The sequence below is a fragment of the Chiloscyllium punctatum genome, chromosome 3 (genome assembly GCF_047496795.1).
Source record: "Chiloscyllium punctatum isolate Juve2018m chromosome 3, sChiPun1.3, whole genome shotgun sequence".
NCBI lineage: Eukaryota > Metazoa > Chordata > Chondrichthyes > Orectolobiformes > Hemiscylliidae > Chiloscyllium > Chiloscyllium punctatum.
The window spans coordinates 136447384-136459764 of record NC_092741.1 but is presented as its reverse complement, the minus strand read 5'-3'; the positions used below and the strand labels follow the sequence as shown (position 1 = coordinate 136459764).

The window sequence follows — 12381 nt, the reverse complement described above, 5'->3', positions numbered from 1 at the left end:
GAACAAGTTTATTAGAAAGTAGTTTTCAATTTTCCATCGATTTCCCCAACACCATTTTTCTATTATTATGGATTTGCCTCAGCTCCTCCCTCTTTCTAAACCATGATTATTTAAGCATATATAATAGCGAGGACACCCTGCCAGGCCTCAGAGTATACAGGCTTTCAACATGACACTTGAGAACCTAACAGCTTGCTCACTAGCCTATTTCTTTATTTCTGTATGTGCTTGCTGGTCTTCGACCCTTTTATAAATAGTCCTCATCCTGTGCAGATAGAATCTATCCATGTCTTTAACAAGTAGGATTTTAAATAGGACGATCCAGCTTTAAGTGGTGCTTACCTCATTTGAAGATGTCCCGTTACTGAAAAGTATAGCTGCTTGACAGAATGCTTAGTGCTGCTACATGGCAGGATCATTAAAACGAGCAGTCAGTGTGAAGCTTGTTTGTCACCTGCACCGCTTTGAATGTGTATGGGTTAATCATGCTTCATCACTGTCCCCAATTTTGGGACTGTCCAATTTTGCTTCCTAAGTCTTTCGGAATCCAGAGAAATATTGGAAAATTCGCACATCAGAAATGCCATTGGAGATATGCTAATTACTCTTCTCCCACAGAAAACATGAGCACAAAAGTGCGCAAACCATTTCCATACCAACATCTAACCTTGTGTTAAGAAATGTGAGTCCATTAAATGGGTTCAGTGTACAAAGCACACGGTGACCCTGAGCCAAACCTCGACAGTGAAGCATCAATAAAAGGTGAGTGTTTTGGATTTAAGGAAATAAACATCAGGAAATCCATTTAATCTTAACTTGAATGTTTGTCTTATTGTATCATAAATTTATCCCAAATGTCTGCAAGTTTTAAAATTCATTTTCCCTGAATGCAACTTTGTGGAAAGGTTTCTGTTGTGGATTATTGCAAGTGTTCATTTTACATGGTTCGTGATTATCAGAAAAAAATGTAACTATAATTGCCCTAAGCTGCTGATTTCATAAATTTCATCTCAAAATAAAAGTAAGTTTTGTCTATTATTTCAGTTGTAAGTATTTCTCAAGTATTATGTTCATTATCCAAATCACTTGCTGGTTTTAAAAGCATAAAGTTATGATGCTGCACTGTTTCTCTCTCCAGTATTAATGTTTCTGGTCTGTGATCTGGGTTCTAATGAAAGGATGCAGACTTGAGTGGATAATTGGATGTTACCTGGTGTTAAAGGCACAATCTCAAAATTAGCTAATAATACAAAAATAGGAATTTGGCAAATAGGGAATACTCTTTTCAGAGAATATTCTATAGTGTACCAAGTTGGAGGAAAGAGGAACAGTTTTATAAGGAAATTTTATTGACGAGCAAAGAATAATTGTAATGTTACTTGAATTAGAAATAAAACTGGAATAGTAATAGTTTAAAGGGAAGCGAAGAACAAGACGTTTTGAAATGTGTTCGGGAGACGTTTCTGAATCAGTATGTTTCCAGCACAGCATGGAAGGCAACATTGGTGGATCTGGTTTTGGGGAATGAACTAAATCCAATGTCAGTAGAGGTCTATTTAGGGAACCTTAACCATAATATCAAAAGGTTTAGGTTAGCCATGGAAAAGAACAGTTCAGATCTCTCGTAACAAAATGATTGACTCATTCAATATTGGATAGTTACAAGTCTTCCACTATCACTGCCGTACAGTTGAAGAGCCTTTTTGAAATTCTGCATCTTCCTACAGTTTGGTGGGTTTCAAAATATAACAATAAACTTTTAATGTTTATTAATTCCACAAATAGTAAGTTGGACTGTCAAGAAATTCTGTCCTTTTTGTACGATAATAGACAGTAAGACCATAAGAGACAGGAGCAGAATTAGGCTACTTGGCCCATCGAGTCACCGGTTGATCATGGCTGATCTGTTTCTTAACCCCATTCTCTTGCTTTCTCATAGTAACCCTTGATCCCCTTGCTGATCAACATTTGCCTTAAAACTGCTATCCCTTCCTTTTACATAAGAAGATAAGAACTAGGAACAGAAAAAGGCAATTCAGTCCCTGTAGCCTGCTCTGCCATTTAATACAATAATGGCTGATTTCATCTTGACCTCACCTCTACTTGCCTGTTCGCTCTCTATAGCTCTTTACCCCTTATGAATTACAAATCTGCAAGTCACCTTTCATTCTTCAAAACTCCAGCGAGTACAGGCCTAAACTGCTCAACCTTTCCTCATAAAATAAGCCCTTCATCACTGGAATTAATCTGAACTGAACTGCCTCCTTCTCTGAAATGCCTCCAAAGCAAATACAAGTAAAGGGACAATACTTCAGATGCAGTCTCACCAATGCTTTGTGAAGTTGCAACAACTCTTCCCTACTTTTATGTTTGATTCCTTTAGGAATAAATACATATAATTAATGAATGAAGACACCCAGATTCCTCTGTACTAAAGCCTTTTGAAGTATTGCTCCATATAGATAAATTGCCTTTTTAATCTCCTAACCAAGATGGACAACCTCATAATTTTTTAATGTTAAACTCTATTTGCCACATTTTGGCCCATTCACCTATTTGTATATGTTTGTAAATTTCTTATTTCTTTTATGACTTACTGTCTCACCTATTTGAGTGTTTTTTTTTCTCCTACCTTCTGAAATAACATCATGGAGGGCAATATCTCCTCTCCAAGTCACTCTTTATTTACACATGAGCTGCCCTTGATGATACTGCCTCATATAGAGTCAGGCACCAGAGTGGCTGTATCTCTGACACTCAATATTTTCATGTCAGCAGGGCTCTCTGATTAGATCAGAATAACAGCCTAATTATGGAACATATAGTCTATGATGTCCAGCTAGCTGACTACACCTTTTATTCAGGAATATTAAGCATTTAATCCTCCCCATTCCTGAACCAGAATTGGGATATTGATTAATTTTTCTCATTCTGCTTTCTGGGAGTCCAAGTTCTCCATGCATTATTGCAAATAGAGATGGTATTGCTACTATATAGCTGCATTATCTAGTAAATGAATCAGTGAGACTAAAAACGAAACCCTTGAAAACCAAAAAGTAATCTCCCTTGAGAATTCTTCATGGGGCCTTCCAAAAAAATGAAGTACTGTTTGTCACCGATGTTTATGGTTACAATAATGGCTACATTCACGGTCTTTGCCTCTCTATTTCTCATTTTAAAATGTTCCTTAAATCCAGCTCTTTGATCTATGTTGTAATCCCCTCTGATGTTATTTCTGGATAAGCAGATCTCAGACTGAAACCTGGCTTGATAGATCATGTGATTTTAACAAAGTGGTTTGTCACTGAAACACAAACACACAATGTTGGAGATTTCGTTTTAACATCGAAGTTTATTATGTGAAAGAAATGGAGATAAATAAATTAAACCCAATTCCATCTATATAAAACACATGTTTAAAGATTTCAAAACACACTGTAAGATGCGGTACCACTAATCCCAATATTACTGATTTATAGTACTCACATCACCTGAGAAAATTCCCTTCTCCATCATATCAGTCTTGACCTAACTGTGGCATCTATTTTTAGTCCTGAGAATCTGATAGCTCTTTCCTGAAGTTGTCATACAAGTGAGCTTTGACTTTCTTAGCTTCAGGTAATCTCTTCAGGGTTTAACCAAATATTTAGGGTCTGAAACTTTCAAACTAAACTCACAACACTGAGGTATCCTATTTCTAGCAGTTTAAAAAAGCCTCCTGTCTTCAGGAGCAACTTTTATAGGCTTCCATCTCCAACAACGCCTTATGCAATACTGAAATTAAAAGGGCTTTCTATCAGCAACACATGTTTAGATTAGATTACCTACAGTGTGAAAACAGGCCCTCGGCCCAACAAGTCCACACCGACCCACCGAAGCGCAACCCACCCATACCCCTAACACTACGGGCAATTTAGCATGGCCAATTCACCTGGCCTGCATATCTTTGGACTGTGGGAGAAAACCCACACAGACACAGGAAGAACATGTAAACTCCACACAGTCAGTCGCCTGAGGTGGGAATTGAACCCAGGTCTCTGGTGCTGTGAGGCAGCAGTGCTAACCACTGTGCCACCATGCCGCCCACCTAAGATGGGTGTTTCCCCTAAGATTGAAAGAAAAATTCTGGAAAATTCTACCTTAAAGCTCACCTAACATCTTGCTCTCATACTGTGTTTGAAAAGAAATCACCATGGCTACAGGCTTTTTTAAAGGTAATCATTAAACAAATTCATACTCACAGACTAAACCTAAATCCTACGTTTTCAAATTCCAAACTTTGCAGTAACTGATATTGAAGTATTTACCTCACACACCTTGAATCGCACTAAGGTTTTAGTTATCTAGTCTAATACATGGATTGATGGCAGAATTGTTTGATAAGGCATCGTGAAACACCCTGGGACATTTTGCTGTTTTGAATATACTATATCAATGCAGATTGTACAGGAATGATGGCATTTCCCTTATGGGCAACAGAGCAAACTTGTAATGTAGTACTAGACTTGCATCTTATTCTTTGTGCTCAGTCATCCCAGGTGAGTATCACCAATTGCTAATGATGAACAGTGGTATGTTATAGCGGACAGATGGTCTTGATCAGTAGTACTACTGAATAAACCAATGTGCTTTCTGTGTTTATGATAATGTTGGATAGTCTCCTTCTCTGATTGGGGAAACAAAATTCAGAGTTGTTCTAGAATGTTACTTATTGTGTCTGTATCAGCTTTGAGAATTTTAACCTAGCAAGAATTCCCTGCCTTTTCCCTATTACCCTGAACGTTGTTTCTATTTAAATAATCATCCAGTACTCTTATGCATATTATGGTTTTACAGATCAATTTTAAAAGGATCCAAGCTTACTTTGCATGACAGTCGCACCAGGGTGTAATTGTAAGCATGAGGAAAATGCCCAGATCTTGGACGCATTTTGACTGCAGTGCAGAAACGATCGAACTTTCCTTTTGCTGTATTTCTCAAAAAGCAATAACCATGATTGAATGTGATTTTCTACTGAACTGCAAATAGGAAAACTGTGATTTTTAGCAAGAAGAGGGGCACTTTAATTGCTCTGCATAAGGCTGAACTAATGTTGACGCAGCAGCAACATACTTCATTAACAGATGAACTGACTGTCTGACTGTCTGTCTGACTGACTGTCTGTCTGTCTGACTGTCTGACTGTCTGTCTGTCTGACTGTCTTTGCCTTTTCTAAAGGAGCAGTATATCTAACTTGAAATTGTGCCAATTTACCAGATTCCAAAACTAGCAAATAAAATTGAGCCTGTGCAACACTGGCTACACTGTATTGCAAAATCAGCATCACATTTATAGGTACATGTTGATTAACTTTGATGGAGTGGCTATCTGCATTAACGTGTATTGTTTCCTTTAAAATTTCAAAGTGTCCATTTATTAACAAGAGTCAAAGAGTGAGTGCTTATTTTGTGTGCTGCTCTTCGTTATCAGCCTGTAATGACTTGAGATTGCTAGACTCTGCCTTTAAAAACATCTCACACCAAGTTCTAAAATTTAAATCCACTTTAAGGAGAGATTAAAGAATTCAAATATATTTATATGTAAAAAAATGAAATCTTTTGTTAAATATGATTAATTGCTGATTTCTTGGAGGTCTTTTGACAAAGTGAGTAGCGTCCCTGAGCAAGAAACTTGGGGAGGTGATGGCTAGTGGTATAACTGCTAGACTATTCATCTGGTGAGCCAGGTAATATTCTGGGTACCTTGGGTTCGAATCCTGCTATGGACTTGAATTTACTTAAAAAAGAAATTGGGAATTAAAATGATGACCATAAAGCCAGTTGTCAGGAAAAGCCCATCTGGTTCACTAATGTCCTTCAGAATATTCTTACCTGATCTGGCCTACATGCGACTCCAGGCCAAGTGACAAGGTGGTTGACTCTCAACTCTGTCTAAGCAATTAGGAATGGGCAATAAGTGCTAGCCTAGCCAGTGCCGCCCACATTCTATGAATGAATAAAGAAAAATCCCCTTGAGTTCACTTCCTATAAGGTAAAGGAAGTAGTGGCTGATCATGTCTGAAAGGAACTTTGACACAACGATGTTGGATCATTTGGAATTTGAGTCTGTGTTTGTAAGGCTCCAAGTAAGATGCTTTATTTTTTGTTATCCTTTATACGTTGTTATGTTGAATAAAGTCAGTTGCTGCTCACTTGCAAGAGTCAAGATCTTTCTTTAATACAGGCCCTGCCCTAGGATTGAATGGCTAAGAAATATACATTAAAAACACCGCCAAACAGGTTGATTACCAACTTGTCGATCCTTGCAGCATACGCCAGTGGCACTCGGGACACTCCTGGCTTCTGGTAGTTGTATTATGTCTAATTAGCTAATGTTAGTTATACCTATTGTTCTTGTGCAGTGAACTACACCTGTTATGTCAGACAAATGTCACGTATTGTTGAGATCCTCGAGTGGTCTATGCTACCACTGATACTTTTGCAGGCCCTTCGACTCAGCATGGGAGAGAGGATTGATAAGCTTTTGTGTAAATTTCCATTACATATCTGAGCTTCTGTTACCTTGGCTCATGAGGTGGTTTCCAAACCGTTATTGTTTATTTTGGAAGATTAGAAAATAGGATTCGTGGCAGCACTCAACCATCATCTGCCAGTGGTTGATACCCAGAGCCTGATATGACACTCAGTCAACCTATTTTACAAGTAATGGCAATAAACTCCTTCATGAATTCTCTGCCCGAAGGCAGGTCTGACCCACAACACTACAGCCTTCACCATAGTCAGGGTAAGAAGACAAGCCCGACATTCAGCACATCCACAATAGAAATCCAATCTCATGCGGTCAATATCAATCCATAATGGTCATTCAGTCCACAAGGCCAATCACCTGCATCCCCCAACCCACACCCCTACTCCCACACTCAAGAAATCTGAGTTGCTATGGCAACAAATATTTTACAGACATGTTATAAATCCATAGCAATGGATAATGTTAGGAGCAATTTTTTTTTACAAATGTTGAACTGAAGAGATTGAACTTGCTGGTTTAGAGCTTTAAAAAATTTGAAAGAAAAACTGCTGTTGCCTAGCAACTGCGTTCTAGGGACACACAGAGAGACGAACAAAAAATCCATAAGTCAGTCAGTCAGTGTAGGTGGGCCAGAGAGCAGAGGCAGGAGGGATAAATCTCTGGTAAGAAATCCTAATTACACCAACAGCAGCCAGGTATGTCACATCTGACTCCTCCAGGACCTTGGGAAAGACTAACTGCTTGTCCACCCAAGAGCTGTGTGGCATCAAGAGGCTGGGTAGAGGTAATACAATTTCAACATGAACTCTTTTCAGGACTATTACCTGTACAACACTAAGTGGAAGTAACTGTTGAAATACATCATTCATGTGGTAAAATGGCGGCATAATTCCAATTGCTAGATTAATCGAACTTTGAATTTCCAAATTTATTTAACCGAGTTGTATAAATTTATAAACTTGAATCTGAAATCGTTCCATATCCCTGAACAGTAATTTATTCAAAGTTCCAGTCTGATATTTCGTTACTCCATTCAAGGAAAGTAATATTAGTAAAAATAATTTCTGCTTGTTGGTGTCCTTTAGAATTTATTTAAAAATACAAGCTGTCCTTTAGTATTCATGGGTAAATAAAATCACACTTGTCATTTCAAGTGAGTACTTGCGAGATAGAGCTGAAGACCAGCACACAGTAATGAAAAGACATTCCTGAATTACTAGTGAATGGTATACTATTTCTTTTAATGATCTGGTACTTTATAAAACGTGATTATAAATTCAGAGGAGTCTATTTTATATTTAGGAGATAGTGTAACGTGGGTTATACCAAATTATTTATCATTACACATTACCTTTGAAGTCACTTATATTGTAAATAGCCTCTGACAATTGAGGCTAGAGGAGAGGCACAGTGCTAGAGCACATTAGAATTGAACTATTAAACCGTATGATGCCAATCCATTCCTGCACAGCTTCATTTACTATCATTATTTATTGTAGGTGGATTTTCAGGGATAGTCCTGTAATTTGGCTTTCCATCACATGCTCAGGTATTGGTTCTCTGGGAAGTCATTTGTCCTGGATTCCTCTGGGCAGCAACCGAGGGGACTGCTCAAAATATCTACTGTCACTTTTGGGAACTTCCAGTAACTTGAGGCATGCAAGGGCTGAACTCAAGGTGAGTGAAAATTGTTGCCGTTCATTGATGATAAACAATATACCTGACTGTGATGGAGGTGCATTTTCTTAGTGCCTTCTTGCAGATCTCAGTCCCATGTGATCTGAGCTCATTATGATACAGCTGTTAAGTATATATATATATATATATATATATATATATATCATAAGTAGATATATATAGCATAAGTAGATATTACTCTATTGGTACCGTTGACTTCTTACTCCACACTCAAGGACTTTTGTTGCTGCACCTTGAGTGTCTTTGGTGACTGCTCAAGTGCGGTATGATCATACACATGCGCGGATTTGAGACAGTATCTACCCAATGACATCCATTGCATCAGCCCCACCAATACCTGAAACTCCGAATCCTAATCCATCAGCCTAGAGTTTGCCTGGAGTGGATGTGGGCAAGTGCTGCCTGAGGCAAGGCACTTTAACAAAACCAAGGGAAAAAAATTCAAAATTTGGCACATGGTTTAAAAGAAAGATTTGCATTTCACAACCATAATACTGATTACATTATCGTAAAATGAACAATGGAGGACTTTTTGAAAATGTGTAATCACGGTCATTGTGTAGGTAACGTGATGTCTGATATGCACACAACAAGCAACCATGTGAAAATGACGTTTTTGCAATGAATTTTGAGACATAAATATTGGCCAGGACTCTGGAATAACTCTCTTGCACTTTGTCTCCAGATATTTGTCTGGAGTTGCACCAGTAATTATAGTATTTGATGCGTTGGTAGTCTGTTTCCCATACCTGGATTAGATATGTTTGTGGGGATGTTAGTAGACATGTGGATCACTGGGGAGTCCCAAGCTGTGACTATTCATCATAGGATGGTGGTCACTGATAACCTTCCAGGCATGCCAGACCCTGGACACCTGTTTGTTACTAAATGGTCAAAAGAATGGCTACTTGTTTTCCCGTTGACAGAAACAGATTGTGAGTTATAAGATTTCACTTGTAACCAATGTTTACATCTTCTTTTTCTGGTCTCATTCAGTATCACTGATCATTATCACCTTTTACAGCCCCTCTCATCTCAGGTCGAACCTGGGCCTATCTAGGGACCTCTTTATCAGAATCCATTTTGCCAAATTCACCCCTCCCCCACCTTACTTGCCCCTTTCTCTTCACACTCTTCCCAATTTTTCTGGTGTGTATCATCTTCCTAATTTTTAACATTGATGCCAATGTCAGGATAAAGGTTTTGTGGTGTGTTTCACTGCCTGATCTATCCACTGATTCCCATGTTGACTTTCTCAAACAGAAAAAGAAGGCACACATTTAGGAAACTGTAGACAGACAGAGCCCTTGAAGAATACAAAAATAGCAGGAAAGAACTCAGACAAGGAATTAGGTGGGCTAAAAGGGGCAATGAAATGTCTTTGGCAAACAGGAAAATCCAAAGGTGTTTTATACCTATGTAAGGAACATGAGGGTATCTAGAGAAAGGGTAGGTCATCTCATGGACTGAGTAGGGAAGTTATACATGGAGCTGGAGGAAATGGGTGAGGTCCTTACTAATACTTTGCATCAGTACTCACAAAGCAGTCAGACATGATGGTGAGACTCGGGAGAGGTATGTTATTATTCTAGGGCACGTCGATATAAAAAAGGAGGATGTTGGGTATTTTGAAAAGATTATTGAAAAGACAAGTCTCCAGGTCCTGATAAGATCTATCCCAGAACACTGAGGTATGTAAGGAAATTGCTGTGTCCTTGTATGAAATCTTTGTATCCTTTTTGACCAAAGTAGGGGTCCCAGGGGAGTGGAGAACAGCTAATATTGTTCCTTTGTTTAAGAAATAAAACAGGGATAAAACGGGAAATGACAGGCCGGTGAGCCTTACGGCAGTGGTAGGAAAATTATTGGAAAAGAATTTTAGGGTTAAGAATTACTCATATTTGGAAAAAATGGACATAATCACATTAATTGGTGCAGAGAGGGTTATGTCTCGCAAAGTTGATTGAAGTTTTGAGGAAGTGACAAAGATGATTGATGAGAAAAGATGAGGTGGTAGATATCTATGTGGACTTGAACAATGCCTTTGGCAAGGTCCCTCATGGCAGGCTGATATTAAAGGAGAAGTCACATGTGATCCGTGGTGAACTGGTAAGATGGATACAGAAGACACAGAGTAGTGGTGGGAAGGTGTTTTTCTGACTGGAGATCTGTGACAAGTGGTGTTCCACATGGATCAGCGCTGGGACCCCTGTTGTTTGTAGTATATGTAAGTGATTTGGATGAAAATGTAGGTGGTCTAATTGGTAAGTTTGCAGATGACATAAAACTTAGGAGAGCTGCAGATAGTGAGGAGGATTGCCAGAGGATACAGCAGGATATGGATAGGCTGGAGACATGGGCAGAGAAATGGCATATGGAGTTTAATCTGGACCAATGAGACATGATGTATTTGGAAGATCTAATGTGGATGGGAAGCATGAAATAAATGGTACAACCTGAAGCAACATCAACATATAGAGGGATCTAGGAATACAGGTCCACAGTTTCCTAGTAACACAACTGGATAAGGTGGTCAAGGAGGCATATGGTTTGCTTGCCTTCATTAGATGGGGCATTGAATATAAAAGTTAACCAGTCATGTTGCAACTGTATAGAACTTTAGTTAGGGCAAATTTGGAATATTTTGTACAGTTCTGGTCATCGTACTACTAGAAGGATATGGAGGCTTTGGAGAGGACACAGAAATGGTTTACCTGGATGTTGCCTGGTTTGGAGGGTTTTCACCATGAGGAGATATTAGACAAGCTAGGTTTTTTTTTCACTTGAACATTGGAGGATTAGGGGCAACTTGAGACAGGTTTACAAAATTATGAGACAAATAGATAGAATGGATAGTTGGAGTCTTATTCCCAGACGAGAAATGTCAATTACTAGGGGACATAGGTTTCCGGTAAAAGGAGGTAAGTTAAAAGGAGATGTGAGAGGCAAGTTTTTTGCATGGAGGTGGTGGGTGCCTGGAATGCACTGCCAGAGAAGATGGTGGAGGTGGGTACAAGAGCAATATTTAAGAGGCATTTTAATAAATATATGAAGAGGCAAAGAATAGAGGGATATGACCTGCGTAGATGCAAAATATTTTTAATTTTGAAAGGCATCATGTGTTGGTGCAATCCTGGTGGGCTGAAGGACCTGTTCTGTGCTGTTCTTTATTCTTTGAATGGGGTTATGTGTTGTTAACCTTTATGACTGCCAGCTGATTTGACAGGTTTACTGCCTTCATCAGTGATTGTATGATCTCCTTATGCTCGGTTTGTCCTCCTCCTCAAGTTATGTATCATCTTCTGGCTCATGTACTATTCCCAAGACACATTGCTAATCCAAAGTACTTTTTTTAATATAAGGTTTTCCCTTTCTTATGTTAAATTACCTATCTCAGTTTTTTTTCTGATTGACACATTTGAGATGCACTTAAATTATTCTCTTCAATTATCTGCTTCTCGCTTTTCCTTATTTCATTCCAGGAATTATGTAGGGTCCCAGTCCTCTTTCATGTTCATGACCATCAAAGATTCAGTGAGTGACCCATTGAGTCTCCACCTTGGCTCATGTTCCTGGTCTGAGGATTCCAGTCCACCCATTGTCACACTTCTATGGGGAATGGATCATCCCATTTTACTCTATGATAATTTTATTAACTGTGGGAAATGGATCCTCTTGTTCTTCTCTATGGTTGTTCTCTAATTTGCCTAATATACCTAAGGAACTACACCTTGTTTATCTGAGGAATCTATGACTGTTCTTTACTTCCCAACAGGGGTCCGGCAGAAACAAGAGTTCTTATCAGTTGCAATTTCTCAGACGCCTTGCTTAAAAAAACTCCAGTGTCCCTCAATGAGCTTTCTTTTAAATAAATCAGTCCAGGGTACAAAACTTGAAACAAATTCCTTCAACAGAGCCCTCCAAGAAGTATTAAATATGAAGTATCTTTGTAACTGCTGGGACAATGCCTTGTATATCTGAAGAATTACCCCTCATACATTCCTGAATAAGTTCTCTGTCCTGTTTTACCCTACAGTCATTCTTTCAATTTCCTCTGTTTACCCCAGAAACAATACTTGTTTCTGTCAAGGAACATGATCCATATGCTGCACTGTCTTTGGTTACTTCACCCACAGACCCAGATCCATTCCTTGA

The 12381-nt window shown here is 38.8% G+C and overlaps 1 protein-coding gene across 7 annotated transcripts in view; it reads left to right on the top strand.

Moving 5' to 3' along the window:
• The first annotated feature begins 709 nt into the window (after positions 1–709).
• The window catches only part of LOC140465247 (myelin transcription factor 1-like protein), a 584786-nt gene continuing 573114 nt past the window's right edge, over positions 710–12381 (top strand). For 2 of the 7 annotated variants that reach the window (XM_072561013.1, XM_072561012.1), the window contains exon 1: positions 713–762. The gene's annotated coding sequence lies outside the window, so the exon portion shown is untranslated. Of the gene's footprint in view, positions 763–7230; positions 7313–8027; positions 8206–12381 lie in introns of those variants that run through there. The other 5 variants (XM_072561026.1, XM_072561014.1, XM_072561017.1 and 2 more) reach the window with 4 other exon arrangements.